The following is a 20241-nucleotide window of genomic DNA, read 5'->3' as shown; positions in this document are numbered from 1 at the left end:
TCATGTTCAGGGTCAGCAAGAGCATTCAGAAACAATCAATAAATGGCAAAAAGACATTATGCTCTGTAACGGTGCTAAACTTGTAGCAATCCTTCAATTTTAAGTACAGATAAAAAGCAAAAATGCATTGATATTGAAGGCAAGAAAAGCCAGAGCACATGAGAAAAGCTGTAGGCATCAGTGCAAAATTTTGCCATTAGAAAAAAAAAATAAAGCATGAGGCTAAAAGTTCATATAATTTATCTGAATGAGAGAATTTGGCTTTTTTCCCCTTAGGGTCTGTACACCGCCTGTTCATTTCATGCGACATGCAATGGCAAGGATTTTAAAGTAACACAGCCCATTCTATTTCTCTGATGCCTTTTTTGCTTACACAAAATCAATGAAAAATATAATAAAGCATTCTTACAGCTTGATATGAAGCAGCTTGAAAATATGCACTTCAATATTAAAGAAACAACATACATATGAGGACATGAGTGGTATTTTTTGGATAAAACTAACTGCAGTTGAGCTCTAAGGAAATGGAGGCTGGCAATGGAACTGCATAACTGGCTCATCTCTAGAGTCTGCTAATGCAACTACTGTACATGTAATGCATACCAGAGGTGCAATTAGCAGACAAGTCAAGAGAGAACTCTCTTCCGTTATTGTAAAGATGATGCAGCTGCAGTTTTGCTTGCATGAGGCTACTGTATTTCAGGCCTGTATACAGAACAAGAATGTTGACCTTGAGAACTTGACCTTTGAAAAGCCTAATATTAAGCTGAAAAAACCCTTATACTTAAATTTGAATTTCTTTGACTAATGTCTGAAAATTAAAGTTTACAACTAGCTATGACAAAGTATGATAAGTATGTCCATACAGAAGTAGTAGCCTGTCAAGAAGCTAAGAGCTATGCTGAAGCTGCCATACACTTTTTTGTAGAAAGATGGACTTCTCATATACTGTAATTCATGCATGACATCATCTTCAGACTGCACTGCAAAATGCATAGCAATGAAACAGGAAGACTTGAACACCTGCGGTCACATCAAAATGTGCTTCCTGTCTCGCCACGCTTAGTGAAACAAAGTGTGTGTGGCCTTAATTGTGACAGCATGAATATTAACTATTATTCCTGCCTTCAGCTATTGTTGCAACAAGTTCATCATGAACAGCACGTTTTTAAGGGGCCAGTGAAGCTGAAACTTATTTACTACTAGGACTCATTTGCAGAAAATCTTCACTCTCTTGACCAAAGGCGTTAATTTCTAGTCCTGGAAGGATATAACGACTGCATGATTTCATTTCAAGCAACCTGTTAATCAGAGACTAGTTACTGGTTTGAATGGATTACTTTTCGTAAATACAGTACTACTTGGTTTGTAATGGCTGTAACTCTGAGGAAGGGTGCACAATTGATTTGTAATATAATCCTTCTATATAAAAGCGGTCGGGATTGTCCTTCCGTCCCGTGAGTGCTACGCAGGCGCGGAGTTTCACACGCCCGTCCATTTTGCAATGCGATGGGATTTGTCGTTTCGTTTTTCCAGGTAAAAGATGATTTTCTACTCCAGACTGTGCGATATCTTCTTCTTCTTTCTTACTATATAAAAGCGGTCGGAATTGTCCTTCCGTCCCGTGAGTGGAAAGCGTAGCGGTATTCCGCTTATCACAGACTTACTACTTGCAGCTTGCGGTACGAAGCGAAATGATGTGAGCAGAGTTCTGGTGCTCCCATCGCTCCCTTGCTTTTGTGCGCGATGCGCTGGAAAAATAGACAAAATTATGTCTCTGGAAATAATTAATGTTGATGGAGTACAAATGCCTCACCGCGTAGTAAATATCAGGGGGGTTCAAAAGGGCGACCTCAATTTAAAAAAAAAAGTTTAAATTTCATCACAAAAATAACAGAAACTACGAGTATTAAAGTAATACCGCTCAAATGCAATATAACCAAATTAATGAGTTTGTATAAAATATCAAATTGATCTACATATTGAATTGCCTTAAGAAGTGGTCAACTTAAAAGTCGGTCGCCTTAAAAGGCGGGTCAGCCAAGTATTTAACAAATTTTGTATTTTTATTGTTGACATACATCCTGTGGTACAAATACATTTGTTTGTCATCTGGATTACTATTTCAAGATTCACCTATATATATATTTCATGAAAATATTCTTAAAAAGTGCAAGACAATTTGAAACTAAGCAGAAGTATGCTTTATAAGCAATACGACAATTCTCTCAAAAAAGAACTAATTTATAATCCTGCTTCTGCAGAATGATTCTTCCTTTTAAAAATAATTTAAACACAAACTGCAAACAAATTTAGGCAACTTTTGCAACTGTGAAAAAAGCATATTAAAACAGACAAACTGAAATCAAAAAACACTACAGAGTTATTTTACATTCATCTGCGAAGTACAGAAAGTGGTAAACAGGGAGCCAAGGAGTTCACCAACAGACAGACAGACAGACTGATAAAACCATCCTTGGCCTAAAATTATTTTCAGGGAAAATCTTATCTTACATGGCTGGAGGTTATCATCCGAAGACAGAGAGTTGATCAGTCATTCCCAAACCTGCTTAACCGGTTATGTTGCCAGAATCGATTCCAGAAGCACAGACCACCAGTCCATTCAAGGCCCACTCATATAGACACACCCAAACTCAGACTTTCACTCATACTAACTAGGCCTCATTTGGAATCGCCAATCAGCCTAAACATTTCAGATGTGGACTTAAAGCCAGTGTACTTTAATGAATACCCTGAGAAATGCAGACAATATGCAAACTACAAGCAACATCATCTTGTTGCGGGATTTAAACCCAGGGTGTTAGCACTCCCTAAAGGCAAGTCCTAATTTAATTAATGGAATGCACAAGTCACAAAAGCACAATGTAAAGAAGACAGATACAAATTAGGAGTATTTTAAAAAGATACAGTAAGTGCATCCAAACAGCATATTTTGACAAGAATAGCTATTAATTTGCAGAATGTAAAATACCAACACTTTCAGTCAGCAACCCAGCTAATGAAAGGTAAATGTGTCCAGTAGTCAAGTGTTAGCTTAAAAGACAGTCAAAGTTCAGTGCTGGAGACTGCACCTTAGAAAGGTTATTCTGTTTCAGTGCCAGCTCAAAGTTACAACAGCAAAAAAATAAGCACAACAGCAGCAAAACCAGTCACAACACAAATAATTTTATAATTACAATTCAAGTCTTATACTTCCAGTAGAACTCTGAATAATGGCAAAGTAAACGTTCAAGATGTGGTCAAGATGCTTTCTTTCTTCTGGCTGTAGTCTTGTCCAGACAAGAAAAGTCTGGAAGGTGGAATCTTATAGAGGTTAGCAATACTACAAGTCCTAGTGCTGAGCTGATTGTTGCTGGTGGTGTTCCAATGTAGTGTAATGCAGTGATGACATTCTCAAATGCCACAATATGGTAGTAATTTTTGTAGTTTTAAATCAATACTGTTTTTGTACTGTTCAGTGGCTAAACTGAAGCTGAACCACTCACTGTGTTAGAAATCTTTAGAAACAAACATCATTTATCCTGTCACTGCCTAAGAAATACCTTTTTTTAAAAAAAATAGCACAACAATGGAAATGAAAAGCGAAAACTGCATAAAAAAACCCCAAATGCAAACAATGTGACATCGCGATAACAATAATAAACGTAGAAATTATATATACTGTATACAGTACACAAAGAAAAATATTTCATAATTAGAGTATAAGAGGGCAAAGTTTACAATTTGACATAAAAAATTAAAAAATACAACTTCAACAGCAAACAAACTAAAACAATGGAATTATTATGAAAATGTTAGTGTACAGTTACAATTTATTTGAATACTGAAAAAAAAGTTAAGGAAATATGTAATTTGGCCAGAGGTGTTCAAACTTTTGTATGGAACTGTATTAAATACACAGATAATAGTGTAAGAAGATGGATGAATACTGAAATATAACAATTTGGAGAATGGAAAATAGTTGATTTCAGAAATATTATAATCTTCAACCTGTAGTTGGCATCAGATTATTTTGAACTGAAGGATAAAGCTTATATCTGTCACTCTACTCAAGGAGACATTGCAAATAAGTATTACCGTAGATTACAAAAAAGCAGCACTGACTTTCTCATAAAGAGGATTATAGGTACAGTGCATCCGGAAAGTATTCACAGCACATCACTTTTTCCACATTTTGTTAGGTTACAGCCTCTTTCCAAAATGGATTAAATTCATTTTTTTCCCTCAGAAGTCTACACACAACACCCCATAAAAACGTGAAAAAAGTTTGCTTGAGGTTTTTGCAAATGTATTAATAAAAAAATTGAGAAAGCACATGTACATAAGTATTCACAGCCTTTGCCATGAAGCTCAAAATTGAGCTCAGGTGTATCCTGTTTCCCCTGATCATCCTTGAGATGTTTCTGCAGCTTAATTGGTGTCCACCTGTGGTAGATTCAGTTGATTGGACAGGATTTGGAAAGGCACACACCTGTCTATAGAAGGTCCCACAGTTGACAGTTCATGTCAGAGCACAAACCAAGCATGAAGTCAAAGGAATTGTCTGTAGACCTCCGAGACAGGATTGTCTCGAGGCACAAATCTGGGGAAGGTTACAGAAAAATTTCTGCTGCTTAGAAGGTCTCAATGAGCACAGTGGCCTTCATCATCCGTAATTGGAAGAAGTTCGAAACCATCAGGACTCTTCCTAGAAAAAGTAAACTTTTTTCACGTTGTCATTATGGGGTGTTGTGTAGAATTCTGAGGAAAAAAATGAATTTAATCCATTTTGGAATAAGGCTGTAACATAACAAAATGTGGAAAAAGTGATGCGCTGTGAATACTTTCGGGATGCGCTGTATCTCCCCTGTGAGACCTGGTGCTCCATGCCACCTGTGTTTGCCTACCACTTCAGCAAACCTGAGGCTACTTACCGCCATTTCTTCTTCCTGTTCATCATAAAGGACTGTTCATTTAGTAAAGAAGAAGATGAAACCTGCAATAAGTTCTTGCTTTGAGAATATGATAGTAACATATTTTGGTCTGACAGAACATATTTCCATTTTAAATGGGAAACATTTATTGTGCAGATTTAATCAGGTTTATCTAAAAGAAGGTTTAGTCCTTAGCCCCCTATGGTTGCAGGTTTCTGTTCCAACCAGTTTCACAACCAGTGAGTCATTTTTACCTCTTCTTCTCTCTCTTTTTTGAATTCAGAAAAATAAAGCAGTGAGAGATTTCACTTAGAAAATTAAGTGCCATTTGTATTTTTCCCCATATCTTTAAATGCCCCATCACTTTTCTCCTTTTTTTAATTAGATTTTTCTGTGGAGTCCTCCATTTTAATTTTACATGAATATTGACAATTAAAGATGGGCAGAGCAGACACCAGTACAGACAGCACTGAATTTGGGGACCTTCAAATCTTGACTTTTGGACAATCCAAGTAATTATGATGGATGAGCTTGTTGGACTGAATAGCCTGTTCTCGTCACAATTTTTTGATGTTCTAATGAATATTGTTTTAGTATCACACTCGTGCACTTATTAGTGAACTAGCAAAATACCCGCGCTTCGCAGTGGAGAAGTAGTGTGTTAAAGAAGTTATGAAAAAGAAAAGGAAACATTTTAAAAATAACGTAACATGATTGTCAATGTAATTGTTTTGTGTTATGAGTGTTGCTGTCATCAAGAATTTGATTATCATTATTTCTTTCAATCAGGTTCGTATTTGGAGGATGTGTTGTGTTCAAGTTACATTCCGTGTCTGTCTAGTCTATCCCTGACCATCTCATCTTCATTGTCAACCGTTGTAAAGATAACAGGTTTCATTCATCGAAGTGATCACCACCCAAATCGGTACTCGTGAATATAAGATGTTTAACAGGCATTCCCGGTATTAGGTTGTGGATTTGCCTGCGAATATTTAGCGGCAGCGTGTCTATGAACGTAATTTAAACTTAAGCTTTACACCTTGCTTTCCTATTGATATGTCTACAAAGGTTTGTTCAGCGTCAGAGGGTTGTTCCTGTCCTACTGCATCAATAAACAGCTCGTCTTCCTCTTTATCTGAGACATCACACACTGCATGCACGGGTTTACCTTTCCCAGTCCTGCAAACTTTAGCGAAGTGCTTCAATTTACCACATTTTTTACACTGTCTTCCTTTAGCTGGATATTGACTTTTTCCACAGTGTGGTCTGTTTCCGCAGCAGGTGAACTTATGAATATGCGTGTATGCATCAGTCGCTTCATATTCTATTGCTGCCGTCTCAATTGTGTAATGCGTTTTTTGTTCAGCGCTCTTTGGAGCTCTTGCTTTTTGCCTGCGTACTGCATTCACAGTCAGTTCACGTGAGCCGCTCGGAGTACATGCATCGAATGTTCTCAGCTGTGCTTGTGCTATCTCATGCGATCTTTCAATGTCCACGGCTTTATTTAATGTTAGCTCAGACCAGGCACTTAAAAGTTTCTCTCGCACTTTCGCCGAGTTTGTGCCAAAAACTAGTCTATCCCTGACCATCTCATCTTCGTTTGCATAAGCACAGTCCTTCAACCGCGAATATTTAGCGGCAGCGTGTCTATTGGATTGCCGCTGACGGACGGCCTTATATGGGCAGGCAGTCAATTACGTGGGAGGCGTGCTGATGGAAGACGCAACTCCACCTCACACGGCGACCGAGCTGCAGGCTATGGCCATATATATGTACGTAAGTAGGTTCCAGTTATGACCGTTACGTGTAGAATTTCGAAATGAAACCTGAGTAAGCTGTAATGAATGAGCCTGCCAAATTTCAGCCTTCTACCTACACGGGAAGTTGGAGAATTAGTGAGGAGTCAGTGAGTCAGTCAGTCAGTGAGGGCTTTGCCTTTTATTAGTACAGATAATGACTTAATTAACCAAACTCTACCTATCTATATTGCAAAGTTGACTGACTGACTCATCAACAAAAACACTATTTCCTGTTTAGCAAAAAAGCTGAAATTCAGCAGGATTGTACATCTTGGACAGTAGGTATCCACAAAGAAAGGACAATTAAAAATATCAATATTTAAGAGTTAAAAAAACCTACAACAGAAAAACTACAGGTATGTCCCCCAAAATCTCAAAAATGTTTTGAACAGATTTGATTGAAATTTGGCACTGTAAAAAAAAGATAATTAGCTAATGTGTTGATATTTGTTGTTAATAATGCTCTAGCAATTGGGACATTCTAACACACTGCATCCTCCATTTCGCCACAGTGCTCAAAGTGATCACATGGAGAAATGGGATGTGCTGGTTAGCGCAAATAAAAGGCTGTCTGCAGAAGTGAAGTGAAAGGAGCAAATTTCAGCAAAGCTTGAAGAAGGCTCATTTAGCAAGTGCTTGCCATGCACTGTGGCTGTAAGCATAGTCAATATCACGCTGCTAGTCCAATAAGAAAGGTATTTAATATATACTACATCATCCCTTCATCTTATCTGCAACCTTATGCAAATGCTGAAGTAGGGACTATAATTTCCATTAGCTATATTGTGCTGCTCCAGATGACTTCATCTGTGCTCACATAGTTTACATATGAGCATCAATAAAAGTGCAATATCAGCAAAGGTACTACAGCAACTACTTACGGATAGCAATGTCAATTTTTATCTTTGAAACAGTGTTTTTTCTATAGCTGATGGAGATGCTGGTTTTCAAAATGTGATAACACGAGAATGGGACAGTGCTTTTTAGTGACTAAAATTAATTAGTAACTTTTGTTTTCTTGTTGGTAGATGTTTATTGAACAGTATTCATGTATACTGGGACACTACCAATTTTAGGCTTTGATGCTAACACAGATTGGAGATTTTGAGCAGTTTTTAGCTTTGAATGAAGTAACTTTAAATCACACACGTAACATTACTGAATACTGCTGTGGTTCTTAAAAGATGCTACATTATATAAATATTAGTGTACACATTTCAGACATTTCAGTATTCAGGATCAAATTCACATATTACAAAACTTACTGTAGCACCCATTTAAAATTTTTGCAAGTGCATGTTTATACGATCTGTCCATAAAAGAGGTAAATAGAAACTAGGAAGACCCTGCCACAGCCATATATTCTTAAATGCTATCTGAAATACAATAACTGCATCCATATCTGTATTTGTTTTAGTAGTAAACTTTTCACATTGCTATGTTTTCTTAAGGTTTTCTTTGGGATATTTCCAAATTATCACTGAATAATTTTTTACAGTTATAAAGATCAAGGACAGGTTACTTAATTGTATATATTAAATATCTGCCCTCATTTTTAATATTAAATTGTTCACATTATGATTCATTTACAGTGCAGACATCCAATTATTCCAAGGTCAGTTCTGGTCGAAGGTAAAGCTGCTATTGCTAAGCTACAGTATATGATATTTTGTAACTCATACATTCTCTGTAATTATGGTAATATTTAGCACAGTTTCTATGCTATGGAACAATACCATCAGTTTTACCACTTCTATACTAATATTCACTTATTTAATGAGTATTTGCCTCTGTCCCAAGGTAGAGTATCTTAAAATTCTGGGGACTTGAACGCCTCTGCAGTTTAGTTGGAATTGTGCATGCAAAGTCTCACCTTTAACTTCAAGGCTATGAGAGTGAAAGTGGAGTCTAGACTGTTCTTTCAAGAGGACATTGGTACAGTTCATACTCATTACTTTGTTCTATGATCAGATTAGATTTGCCCAAAAATAACTACTAATTGTTTATTTTATTTGAGTTAAAAATGGACATTCTATTTGAAAAGGGTTTTCTTAATTTCTTTCAAGACCAATGTAATGGTAAGCAGACTTGAAGAAAGAAAAAAAAAAGCCACATTTTTTTAATTTCTTCATTTTAAATTTATGACTAACAATTTGTCCTTCGTAAGAGCATTCATCAATTGAGAAAAATCAAAACATGACCTGAACCATGTCATTTGTGAACAATCACAACCCCTATTGTGAACTGCAATGATGTTCCCCAAAAAACTCCTTTCCAGGAGGTTTTTTCTTATAAAATACGTAGTGGAACACCATCATTTTAAAAGCAATTATACATTACTGATGCAGGAACTGCTAAGACTGCAACACCAAGACATGAAGTAAATTATTGACACTATATTCCCCACACTGTTGGTGGAGATTTGGTCAAACGCTTAGGACAACTTATTTTGTATTGGTTAAAAATGTATTCACCAGAATTGTGAGAATATTATAACAGCAGCAACATTTATTTCGATCGACCGATCGATCGATCGATAGATAGATAGATAGACAGATAGATAGATAGATAGATAGATAGATAGATAGATAGATAGATAGAGATAGATACTTTATTAATCCCAAGGGGAAATTCACATAATCCAGCAACAGTATACTGATACAAAGAAACAATATTAAATTAAATAGTAATAAAAATGAAAAAAATAAAAATAAAATTAATGTTAGCATTTACTCCCCCGGGTGGAATTGAAGAGTCGCATAGTGTGAGGGAGGAACGATCTCCTCAGTCTGTCAGTGGAGCAGGACGGTGACAAAAGTCTGTCACTGAAGCTACTCCTCTGCCTGGAGATGACACTGTTAAGTGGATGCAGTTGATTCTTCATGATTGACAGGAGTTTGCTTAATGCCCGTCGCTCTGCCACAGATGTTAAACTGTCCAAATTTACTCCTACAATACAGCCTGCCTTCTTAACAAGTTTAGCATATTTTCATCAAAGAGCTCAAAGTGCTATACAAAATATTAAAGAAAAAGTTGCTAATATAAATCTAACAGATAATATAAATGAAAGATGAGATACCAAAAATTGGAAATATAAATAAATCAATATGCATTTACATAACACGGGTATACTACTAATACATAAAATTGAGAGTGAAATTATTGTTCATATTTACACTCCACAAGCAGTGCAGAAATCTTTAGTAAATGATAGGTATAAATGACAATTTCTAGTAGTACAGGCTATGTAAGTGTAATTCAATAATAACTAAATGCATGTATCATTTCAATCACCTAACTCCACTCTGACTTCTTCCTTCACAATCTGAATTGCAGTTTCTTTTCACAGTGTTCAACTAGACAGATTTGTCAGTTGTTAAAAATCTATGCATGCAAGGTTCTAGGAGAAAAGGCTGTTTTAGTGTTTATTGAATGTCGGTGTTTCCTATTAACACAGGCTGACAGTGCCAATTTTGGCAACATGGGTGCAGTTTAAAGCATTAATCTTGTTTGGTAATCATATCTTCTACGCAGTTACCATCTTAATCACACCCTGAGCTCTTTCATCTTGGTTAAAAAGATGAACTGGTGAGCAATGTTAATGTCATGAAAGTATTCTGAGCTATAGATTAATGAAATTAAAAAAATATGCAGAGGATTCTGATTTCTCTGTGGTACTAAGTCATCAGACAGGCTGCCTAAGCACAAAATTCTTCTAGCATTTCCCAGTAGATCATGGTTCGGAAAAAGGATGACGTTAAAATTGAAAACGTTTGCTGAAACTGTTTACTGTAATGAATGTATTACTTATTCATTATGTTATATACTGAAGTAAAGACTTCCTTGTTCATATACAGCTGTTCTTACTTCGCTAAATATACACACTTGCAGAAGAAGATGAAAATGGAGAAGTGTTTGGTTTAAGTAGTCAGTGTAACGTTACATAGTATGTGTTTATTCTCAACAGGCTGTGTACTGAAGCACAGTATAAAGATTCTAACAAGAGAACCACTTTAGCAATGGTCTTTTGGTACAAAATCAACCATACAAGGCACAGACTATCAGCCAGCATACAGGAAACTACATGTTACATTTATCACAAAAGACAGAAGCAAAGAATGAGGAAGTGGCTATTTAAGCCAGTACCTACAAGCAGCCGAGATCTTTAGTCCAAAACCAAAATGTCTCCGAAGCTCTTTTAAGGGAATACATAATTCCAAACAAGACTTTCTCCTGCAGTTTAAAGCACTTCAGATGAAATCTGTTACACATACTAATACACTTCCTCTCTGTAAATTTTGGTCATTTTTGAGCTTATGTCCTTAACTGTATCAACTCAGTGTCATTCATTTTGGGCTTAAAGACTATCTACTTCTATAATGAATTTTTAGGAGCTGCAATAAAAATAAAGCTTCAGAGACTAAGCATGTGCTTTACAATGACTATATCTGATACCTATATACCACTTAATGTATTCATAATACACTACATTGATGTTTTTAGTCAGTTCTATTAATCTACGCCTGCTTTATACATAGTCCTTGGTATTTCAAAAAGGTATATTTCCAGGGCATTCTACTAAGCAGTAAAACAGCTGCATTCAGATCTCAAATCTGTTTGTATAAAATACAAACTCAAATGGGTTTTGCTTCACATTATGCAGTTAATGAATATCAGAAGATTTAGAACCTAAGTTAATTATAAATAAAATCATCAAATTTTTTTTTACTGTGAACTCTAGTGCTTGCAGTTCTAAATGCCAACAGTCACCTTCACCATATCAAACAAAACTACATTTTCTAAAAGTCATAATTGCTCCAAAAAAAAAACACCCAACTAAAATTTTACAATCCTCCTGGAATAAATTAAAAACAGGATGCAAGATTCAAAAGCTGAAGAAGATGCATCTTTTTGGAGAATGTAGCTGAATTTTGGCCTCATTTTAAGAAATAACTGCTTCTCAGAAGACAGAAGCTCACGGATTTAGTATCTTATTGTGAAATAAATTTGGATTCTGGTCTGAATTACAAGTCAAGTCAACAGTAAAGGATGCTGGTAGAGATGGAACTCCTATTCCTTTGCCTATGGATGTTCTCAAGTATGTATAATTTTCTACAAACTGTTGTAGATACAGGAAAAATTCACTCACTGAAAACGTACTGACAAACAGGTACCAAGAGAAGAGACACCCTGAAGAGCAAATCAGGTATTTCCCTTATTATTAAAATATTCATAGATAAGTCCTGGGACAAGCATGGGGGATAGGCTTAGAAAGCTATATACATATATACAGCTTTTAAACAACTTCAGCATCAGTCTAATAACTTTGTGAGAAATACAACCAGTGACAGGAATGTTTTATCATTTCTTGCAAATTGCACTTTTATTTTGTTTACATTTTAAATTTTTTTTAAAGCTGGATGCATAAACATTTAATGTCACCTGTAATATAATACGTAAACTAGCATAGCAAAAAGCATGTTTTGTGAACAACAGTTACCGTAAGTTTCAATCAAGTTGTGCATTTTGGAACCTCTGTTCAAAGGAAATTACGTAGATCAGGGGTTTTCAATCTCGGTCCTGAAGACCCACTGTGGCTACATGTTTTTGATCCATTTAGATTCATAATTAGTAACAACTGATGACACTGACCTCCTTTAAATAGCTGGTATTTTTTTCCTTTTCTCTTATTCTACTTCAGAGAAGCACAGCAGCATGATTTTTACATTTATAAGACATTTAGAAATAGTTTAATTTTTGCCATAGATTTAATTGCTTAACTCTCTTTTGTTGATTTTGTTATATTTTGCAGTTTCTCTGTGCAGATTGCTCCCTTCATTGTATCTTAATAATGATAATTAAAAGCTAGCAGAGCAGACACCCAGGCAAACAACACTGAATCGTGAAAGGCTGCAACTACTTTTAGCGTCTGATCCACTACTTAGTAAATAAAGGATTAATTAAACAATTAGAACACAAGGAAAAGAAGAATGAAAATCAGGATGAAAATACTGTTAAAAAGAAAAAAAATACATTATTCCCATATAACTGTTTAGTACATTTTAATATTTTTTTAACCAAACTTAGTTTTCTAATTTCTATATTGTTCCTAAAACACAGAATCTGGGAAATAACAGTTCATTTAATTAGCCCAGGTGACCAATTAAAAACAGAAGCTGGTTGGAATAAAGACCTGAAAACTCCCGATGTAGATAGTGAGTCGAGGGGACGGGAAAAAAACAAAACAAAACAAAACACACACCCGCAACCTGAGGCAGTACAAGAATGAACTCATTTGTAAGGGGGATCTTGTCCAGTATCTTGAAGGCAGATTTCTTATAAAGATATTCTTAACAGTATTATTTGCATGCTGACTTAAAAGCAAAATGAGAATAGTGTCAAACTTTATAGACCATACAAGATTTTAAGGAACCCCAACAATTTAAGAAGCCCTTGTAAGTAGGTTCCACAGGAATTTCAGTTTGTTATGCACTTAGTAAAACACAAACCAAAACACATATCCAATCAGATAGAGGACAGCTGACAATCAGAGCACTGTCTATCAAGTAGACTTAAAACATGCACCCCGACATCTTTGTGAAACATGAGTAGTCAGCTGTGTTCTGTACTTGTTGCCACATTCTTTCAATGCCGGCTGCTTCCCGCATTTCTCACACAAGAATTAATATACAATAGCAGGGTGCAGAGAGCTGGTCTGTCCAGAATATCTGACTGATGAAGAATGAAACATGACTATTTAACACTGGGACAATGAGTTTTTTGTACTATTAAACACCCTTTTTATGTGAGGATCTTTGTGAAAGATGGGTCATAACACTGTATGCAAAGTCAGTGGCTTGGCAGTCCTCACAATGAAAATGTGCCACAAATAACAACTCCTTAAGAGATGTCATTCATTGCAAATGTTATAATTCTATAACATTAACTATATCATTTTTAAAGTTATATATCAAACAAACATTTAAAAGATTAAGTATCACAGTTGCATTTTGACACATTAAAGGTTATATTAAAATTTCTACAGAAGCTAGAAAAGGACTGGACTGTAAAAACAATTGAACTGATCATTTAATTTATTAACTAATATCCAGTCTGAAGCATGGAGTGCTTAGTCATTTGGTGTGGATGGTCTGAGATGTACTTGTTCAGAATTCCCCTTCCACCTGCTAAATTATGGACAACAGTAGGAGGTTTCCTGCAGCACTGATGTTTTTGTAATTGTAATTAATTGCAATTCATTTGATCACTCTTCATAACATTCTGGAGTATATGCAAATTACCATCATAAACACTGAAGCAGCAAACTTTGTGAAATTATTTGTGTCATTCTGAAAACTTTTGGCCACAACTGTATATATTATACACACACACTCACACTATTGTCTCACCTAAAATGCGATACTTTTTTACTTTTAAGTTTCTTACTGTAACTGTCTATAGGAGGATGAATTGCTTTTTAGCCGTTATTTGTTATGTATGCCTACAATATATAGGCTTATATAAATGTCTTTGTCTATGTACATACACAAACACATATTATCCAAAAAACAGCAGTCCAAGTTTCATTGTGATTTGTGCACAGTACTATGACGTTTTTACTGCAAATTCCACACAGACTAATGATTGAAGTAGAATACCAACAACATACCATCACTCCAAAAAAAGAAAAATAAATACATAAGCATGTATTGAATATAACATACTGTTTACTGTAGTGGATAAAATATCATTGAATTTATAAAATAACTTTGAATCTTTGAATGTACAGGTATAAATGAAAATTCTTCTGTATTGTTGGCCAGAATAGGAGAGAGATGGCACAAGATGATTGAGGTCTTCACTAATAATATTAGCTTTCTGAGGCACCTGTGTTATATATGCCCTAAACAGAATGCAGCTGTGTGCAAGTATTTTTTTGAGACTCTGTAGTTCGTTGCAGTTCAAAGATGAGCAGATGCCATGCCAGGATGTAATGTTATTAATAATGAATCAAAAACTACAGACAACTCTGTATTTATGTCCCAATTAAAACTGTTCTAACATAAATGACCTCTTTGGAAAAATGAACTTTTTTTGAAATGCTATTCCTAATAATACTAATCTGGCTATATCAAGTGAAGATGATATGCCCACTCCATGAATGTCACTGCTCCATCCCCTCTATTGAGGTCCAACACTAACTGTTCTCAATTATGAGTAACATTAACAATTTATCAGATAAATGGTGATGACATACATAATTAACTGAATGTGGGTACATCCCATAGCATTCTTCACTGTACCCTTCATATAGCGCACAAACATTCTGTTCTACCTTAAATTTAAGTCTGAATCATTTAAGGTCACCATAATGAAACTACTCAATGATTTAACAAGATAAGATCTGCTGTAATTTTTGATAATCTTCTAAATTTATAACACCATCATCATATCGAATGGCCATGTTCAAGTGCTCTTTGAAGAACACATCTAGAAATGTTAGCATACGTTTTCAATAAAAAAACTGCAAGGCTGAACTACTGTTGAGCAGAAAACTGCTTCAGCATTTATTAGTGAAAATCAAAAGCACACATACAGTGCCATAAAAAAGTATTCAGCCCCTTCCGGATTTCCTCTATTTTTGTTTATTCATTAATGATAAACCAATTATAATTGGTTTCTGATCTTGAAACACCAGCTTTAGCAGCAACAACTGCAATCAAAAATTTCTAGTAGCATCAAATCAGTCTTTGGCATCACTGTACAGAAATTCTGTCCCATTTTTCTCTACTGAATTATTTTCGTTCAGCCACATTGGAGACTTTTCTACTATGAATAGCCCCCATTTAAGGTCCCACCACAACATCTCAGTGGGGTTCAAGACAGCTGAACTCATGCTTCCTTCAATTATGGCATGTCGACCAGGCACTAAAACATGAAAGCATCGCCACAGTATCACACTACCAACACCATGTTTGACTGTAGGTATTACATTTTTTTTTTTTTTACTGTGGAAGGCTGTGTTAGCTTTTGGTCAACTTCACATTAGTAGGGAGGTTCTATTTAAATAACATTTAGATTAAACAGATGCTGCAGCAATGAACCTTGGGTGTGTCTAATCTAATTTAACTAGTTATTTAATTTAGTTTATTGGTTGATTGAGTGCCAAAGGGAACAATAACATATTCATCCAGGTAATATAGGTGCTGCTGGACTTTTCTACTTCAACAGTTCCAATGATCATTTAGGCAAGATGCCTTGAAGGCCTGCATATTGTAATCTTTCTAGTTAGCCAATAAAAGGTGTCATTTTGCTTGACTTCCCATTACGTTCATAATGGCGAACACGGTACGACACCCTAGTACTACAGACATGCAAGACACTGAAATGTACTGCTACAACATGGGATTGAAGACCTGGTGGAAGAAACTGGCACGCCTGGACAGAGACATCTTCTTCTTAACGAAATGCAAAAAGGAAAATCTTAACCCGAAAGGCATCATGATAAGGAATCCAACCATACACACTTATAATATTTGGTTTGCAGAGAATTGCGTCTTGCCTGAAGAAGGGACCCGAGTTGCCTTGAACGCTTGAATATTGTAATCTTTCTAGGTAGCCAATAAAAGGCGTCATATTGCTTAACTTCTCACCACATCCATAATGGCTAATAGGGTACCACACCCTAGTACTAATGATCATTTAAAAACTGTGTATTGTGTTTATTCTACTCTGGTTGTCTTTTGTATTACACTAAATTTTCTTTGTGGATCAGAAACAAGTTTTACGAAGAAACAAAAATACAATAATTGAAGAATCAGGAAGGGGGCAAATACTTTTTCATGGCACTATGAAATAACAAATTGAAATAGAAACTTCTTTTTTGGAGACAGTTTTAAAATTTACTACTATACCCAAATATTTACAATATGTGTATATCACAAAACTGGTAAATGACAAGTGACATTTATTCTTATTATAAAACAGTCCGGATCAGCAGTCAGAAGACATTCTTGGTATATTTACAGTGACACTTTATAGTTTTATCGTGTGTACATCTTTCACACTGGGCAATACTTTATTCAACCAGAAGTAAGAAAGCTTGAAGGACCTAAAAGTCAGCATAAAACCACCTATACCACAGTATTTAATTATAAAAAGCAAAACAACACTATTCAATAGGCTGACAACATACAATACTAAATTAATCAAAAACTAATATTTTTCAATATACATATAAAATGTCAGCATTTACATATTTAATGAAATAAATAGGTAAACTGTAAGCTGCATGTTGCCTGCACCCATTTTTGCAGTCTGTGGGCAGTCCTGCACCAAAAGGTTGCATCAGCATAGTAACAAATCAAGCATTATCTTTTCTTCAAATAAGGGATAGTGTTTAGACAATTTGTTACTTCAATTTTTTCTCCTGAAAGGCGCCTCATTCATGGCTAAGTGCCGTGTTGCATCAGTCCTTCCATCTTCACATTCACACATTTGCATACATGGTCAGATTTACTGTGTTTGAGAAAAAGCTGCTAGTGAGCAAACTTCCATCTCTGTGCTCAACACTTACTGCTTGCGTCTTCCATGATATCCCATCTCAGGTGTTCTCCTTTCCCCAAGTCAGAATAATGCCGGCTGTGATGACATTTCAGGTAAGTTGTAAGTTTGTAGCCATATTTTACCTGAAATAACTGGAGTGTCAACAATTTTCAGATTTGTCTATTATTAATTTCTATTATTCACTACATATGCAGTGGGCAGCACAGTGGCGCAGTGGGTAGCGCAGCTGCCTCGCAGTTATGAGACCTGGGTTCACTTCCCGGGTCCTCACTGTGTTTAGTTTGCAAGTTCTCACCGTGTCTGCATGGGTTTCCTCCCACAGTCCAAAGACATGCAGGTTAGGTGCATTGGCGATTCTAAATTGTGCTTGGTGTGTGTGTGCGCCCTGCAGTTGGCTGGCGCCCAGCCCGGGGTTTGTTTCCTGCTTTACGCCCTTGGTTGGCTGGGATTGGCTTCAGCAGACCCCCATGACCCTGTAGTTAGGATATAGCGGGTTGGATAATGTTTAGATGGATTACATATGCAGTGTGTCAGTTTAGGAAAAGTCAAGGAAGGAAGGGAGCACACAGGCTGATGAAATAATTCAAAATTTAAAACACCAATTGGCATCGGTCAAAAAATTTATAGAATTTCTAAAACCCTTTTTCGACTTTGTCAGTTTGGGTATTGAGTGTTGTTTGATGTGTGTATGTGTGTGTCGGTGGATTAATTTGAATCATTTTAGCACAAGGCTGCAACATAGCAACACCTGAAAAAAGTGAAGTGGTCTGAATACTTTTTGAATCCACTGTAAGTGATTATGGGGGCGCGGATAATTATTTCAGAAATAATCGGGCCTAAGACAAAATCAGCACTGAGCCCACTCACACGCACACACAATTATACTCACACGGAGGCAATTTAGAATCTCCATTCCACCAACTGTAACACATGCATCTTTAGGGGGAAGAACACATAAAAAGTGCTGACTGTGCTGCCCATGCAACAAATACCACTCAAATTATTTAGTTAAGAGTAATAACTAAATACTAACTACATATTTTAATTTCAAGGAGAGATAACACATAGGACATTAATTTATTTTGGGTTCAACTAACAGTATGGGGGGACACAGAGAAATAGAAAAACATCTTAAAGATATTACCTCCTCTTCTTATTTACATTACCAAAGTTTCTATCGACATTGAAGGCTATGATACTGGCACGTGGTGCAGAAATGAAGAAAATGTACGAGAAGCAGAAGAGCGGCACTATAAGCATTTAAGGTATATTACAAAGAAAATATTTACCGGTCTAACCCTTTTCAGAGTTAAGATAGTTTGAGTTGCTTAACCTGTTCTCCTTGATGCTAAAGGGCAATTCTAACCATGTATACTGTAATTAGAAGTTAGTAAGAAACAAGAATAACAATGTCGCACAGAGACTATAGAAAATTTAAAAATCTGCAGGTAGCAACTTCACAAAACCCTAACAAGTCCATCGAAACCTTAGAGAGCCCCTTTAATATTAAGGGCTATGACAAAATTCTTTGCAAAAGTGAATCCGCAGTAAAAGCTAATTAGTATAAGAACATTGCAGTGAACTGTTAAATAAATGTGGCATTATATCAAAAAAAAAAAAAAAAGGAGAAAGAAGACCTTTTTCAGAATGCAAGGATAACTCTTAAAGCCTTATATAATGAAAATATTATAATATTTAAAAGGAGCCAAACAGCACGTTGTACACTTCCAAGGCAGACTCATCACATTTTCTTTCTTTTTGACTTGGAACCGGATTTCCACTATCCGTTTATCTTGGTGCCTTTTATTGATTCAAACATGGACCTTGTTTGTTTTTTATAATTAATACGAAATATATCTATTTGGGCTCAATCTTAACAAAAGCAGCATTTTATTTAGTCATTAATTTTTATAAAATAATTAAACAGCCAATAAATACAAACAGAAGAGGATCTGAACCTTGGCCTCTTTACTGTGAGGCAGCAGTACTATCACTATGTCAACATACTGCCCTGATTTTAACATTTTACCATGCTTTGAGTCACCTATGCACTGTATGTGAATAAGATGGTCATTACACTGTGTATATTTATACTTTTGCATCTGGATGGAAATTACAAAAATACTTACAGACTCAGAAAGCTGGTATATAATCTGGACAGACCAACATCCCACATGGAGGGAAACAAGTATATAGAGAGAGATCCTCCTGTATGGCAAAACAAAAAGAACAATCAATACCTTTATGAGATCAACCTACTGTAATTATATGGCTACAGACCACTTGCTGATTCACTGGTGATGAAGATAAACTAAACAATATATTCCTTTCCTTCATCACTGGGGTTAGGCACCTTCATGTAATGCAACAAAATTTAAACCAAGCAATGGCAGTACAAGAATTTGCCTACAGTTCATTGTAAGTGCCACACATGAATTTTTTCACTGCATTTAAATCCTAAGAGGGAGATCAGCATTAGGAAAGACAGCTTTGGGAGAGAAAGAGAAATATTAAAACAATGAAAATAACATTTGTGAGAAGTGTCAAGGCTGATGAGAAACCATGAAATAATATTAGTATAAATGATGGAAACCCACTATGAACTGACATGCTATCCAAGCTTGGTTCCTGTCTTTTGGCAGGCTACAGATCCTCAGAACTCTGAACTGGGAAGCAGTGTCTATAAATAGATTAAAAAAAATAATATATTGTAACCCAGGAACATATTACTTTATTTTTCCATAAGGGCACTTTCTAGTATTTATTTTGTAAAAATGTTATTAAAAAAAAAATGGCACTGGGGAAGTTCATTGAGTTTTATGGGATTAAAACATGTATATTACTTTCTAAGTTTAAAGGGCTATAAAACCAAGTCAGAGGATATAGCTAGCTAGCTAGCTAGATAGATACTTTATTAATCCCCAAGGGGAAATTCACAAAAT

General features: G+C 35.7%; 1 protein-coding gene across 3 annotated transcripts in view; it reads right to left on the bottom strand.

The window, feature by feature from the left end:
* The window catches only part of csk (C-terminal Src kinase), a 167931-nt gene that overhangs the window by 83238 nt on the left and 64452 nt on the right, over positions 1 to 20241 (bottom strand). For all 3 annotated transcript variants that reach the window (XM_039773179.1, XM_039773180.1, XM_039773181.1), the window contains one exon: positions 19429 to 19507. The gene's annotated coding sequence lies outside the window, so the exon portion shown is untranslated. The remainder of the gene's footprint in view (positions 1 to 19428; positions 19508 to 20241) is intronic.

The sequence above is a fragment of the Polypterus senegalus genome, chromosome 12 (assembly GCF_016835505.1).
Source record: "Polypterus senegalus isolate Bchr_013 chromosome 12, ASM1683550v1, whole genome shotgun sequence".
In the NCBI taxonomy this organism is placed as follows: domain Eukaryota; kingdom Metazoa; phylum Chordata; class Cladistia; order Polypteriformes; family Polypteridae; genus Polypterus; species Polypterus senegalus.
This window is presented reverse-complemented; position numbering and strand designations above follow the sequence as displayed.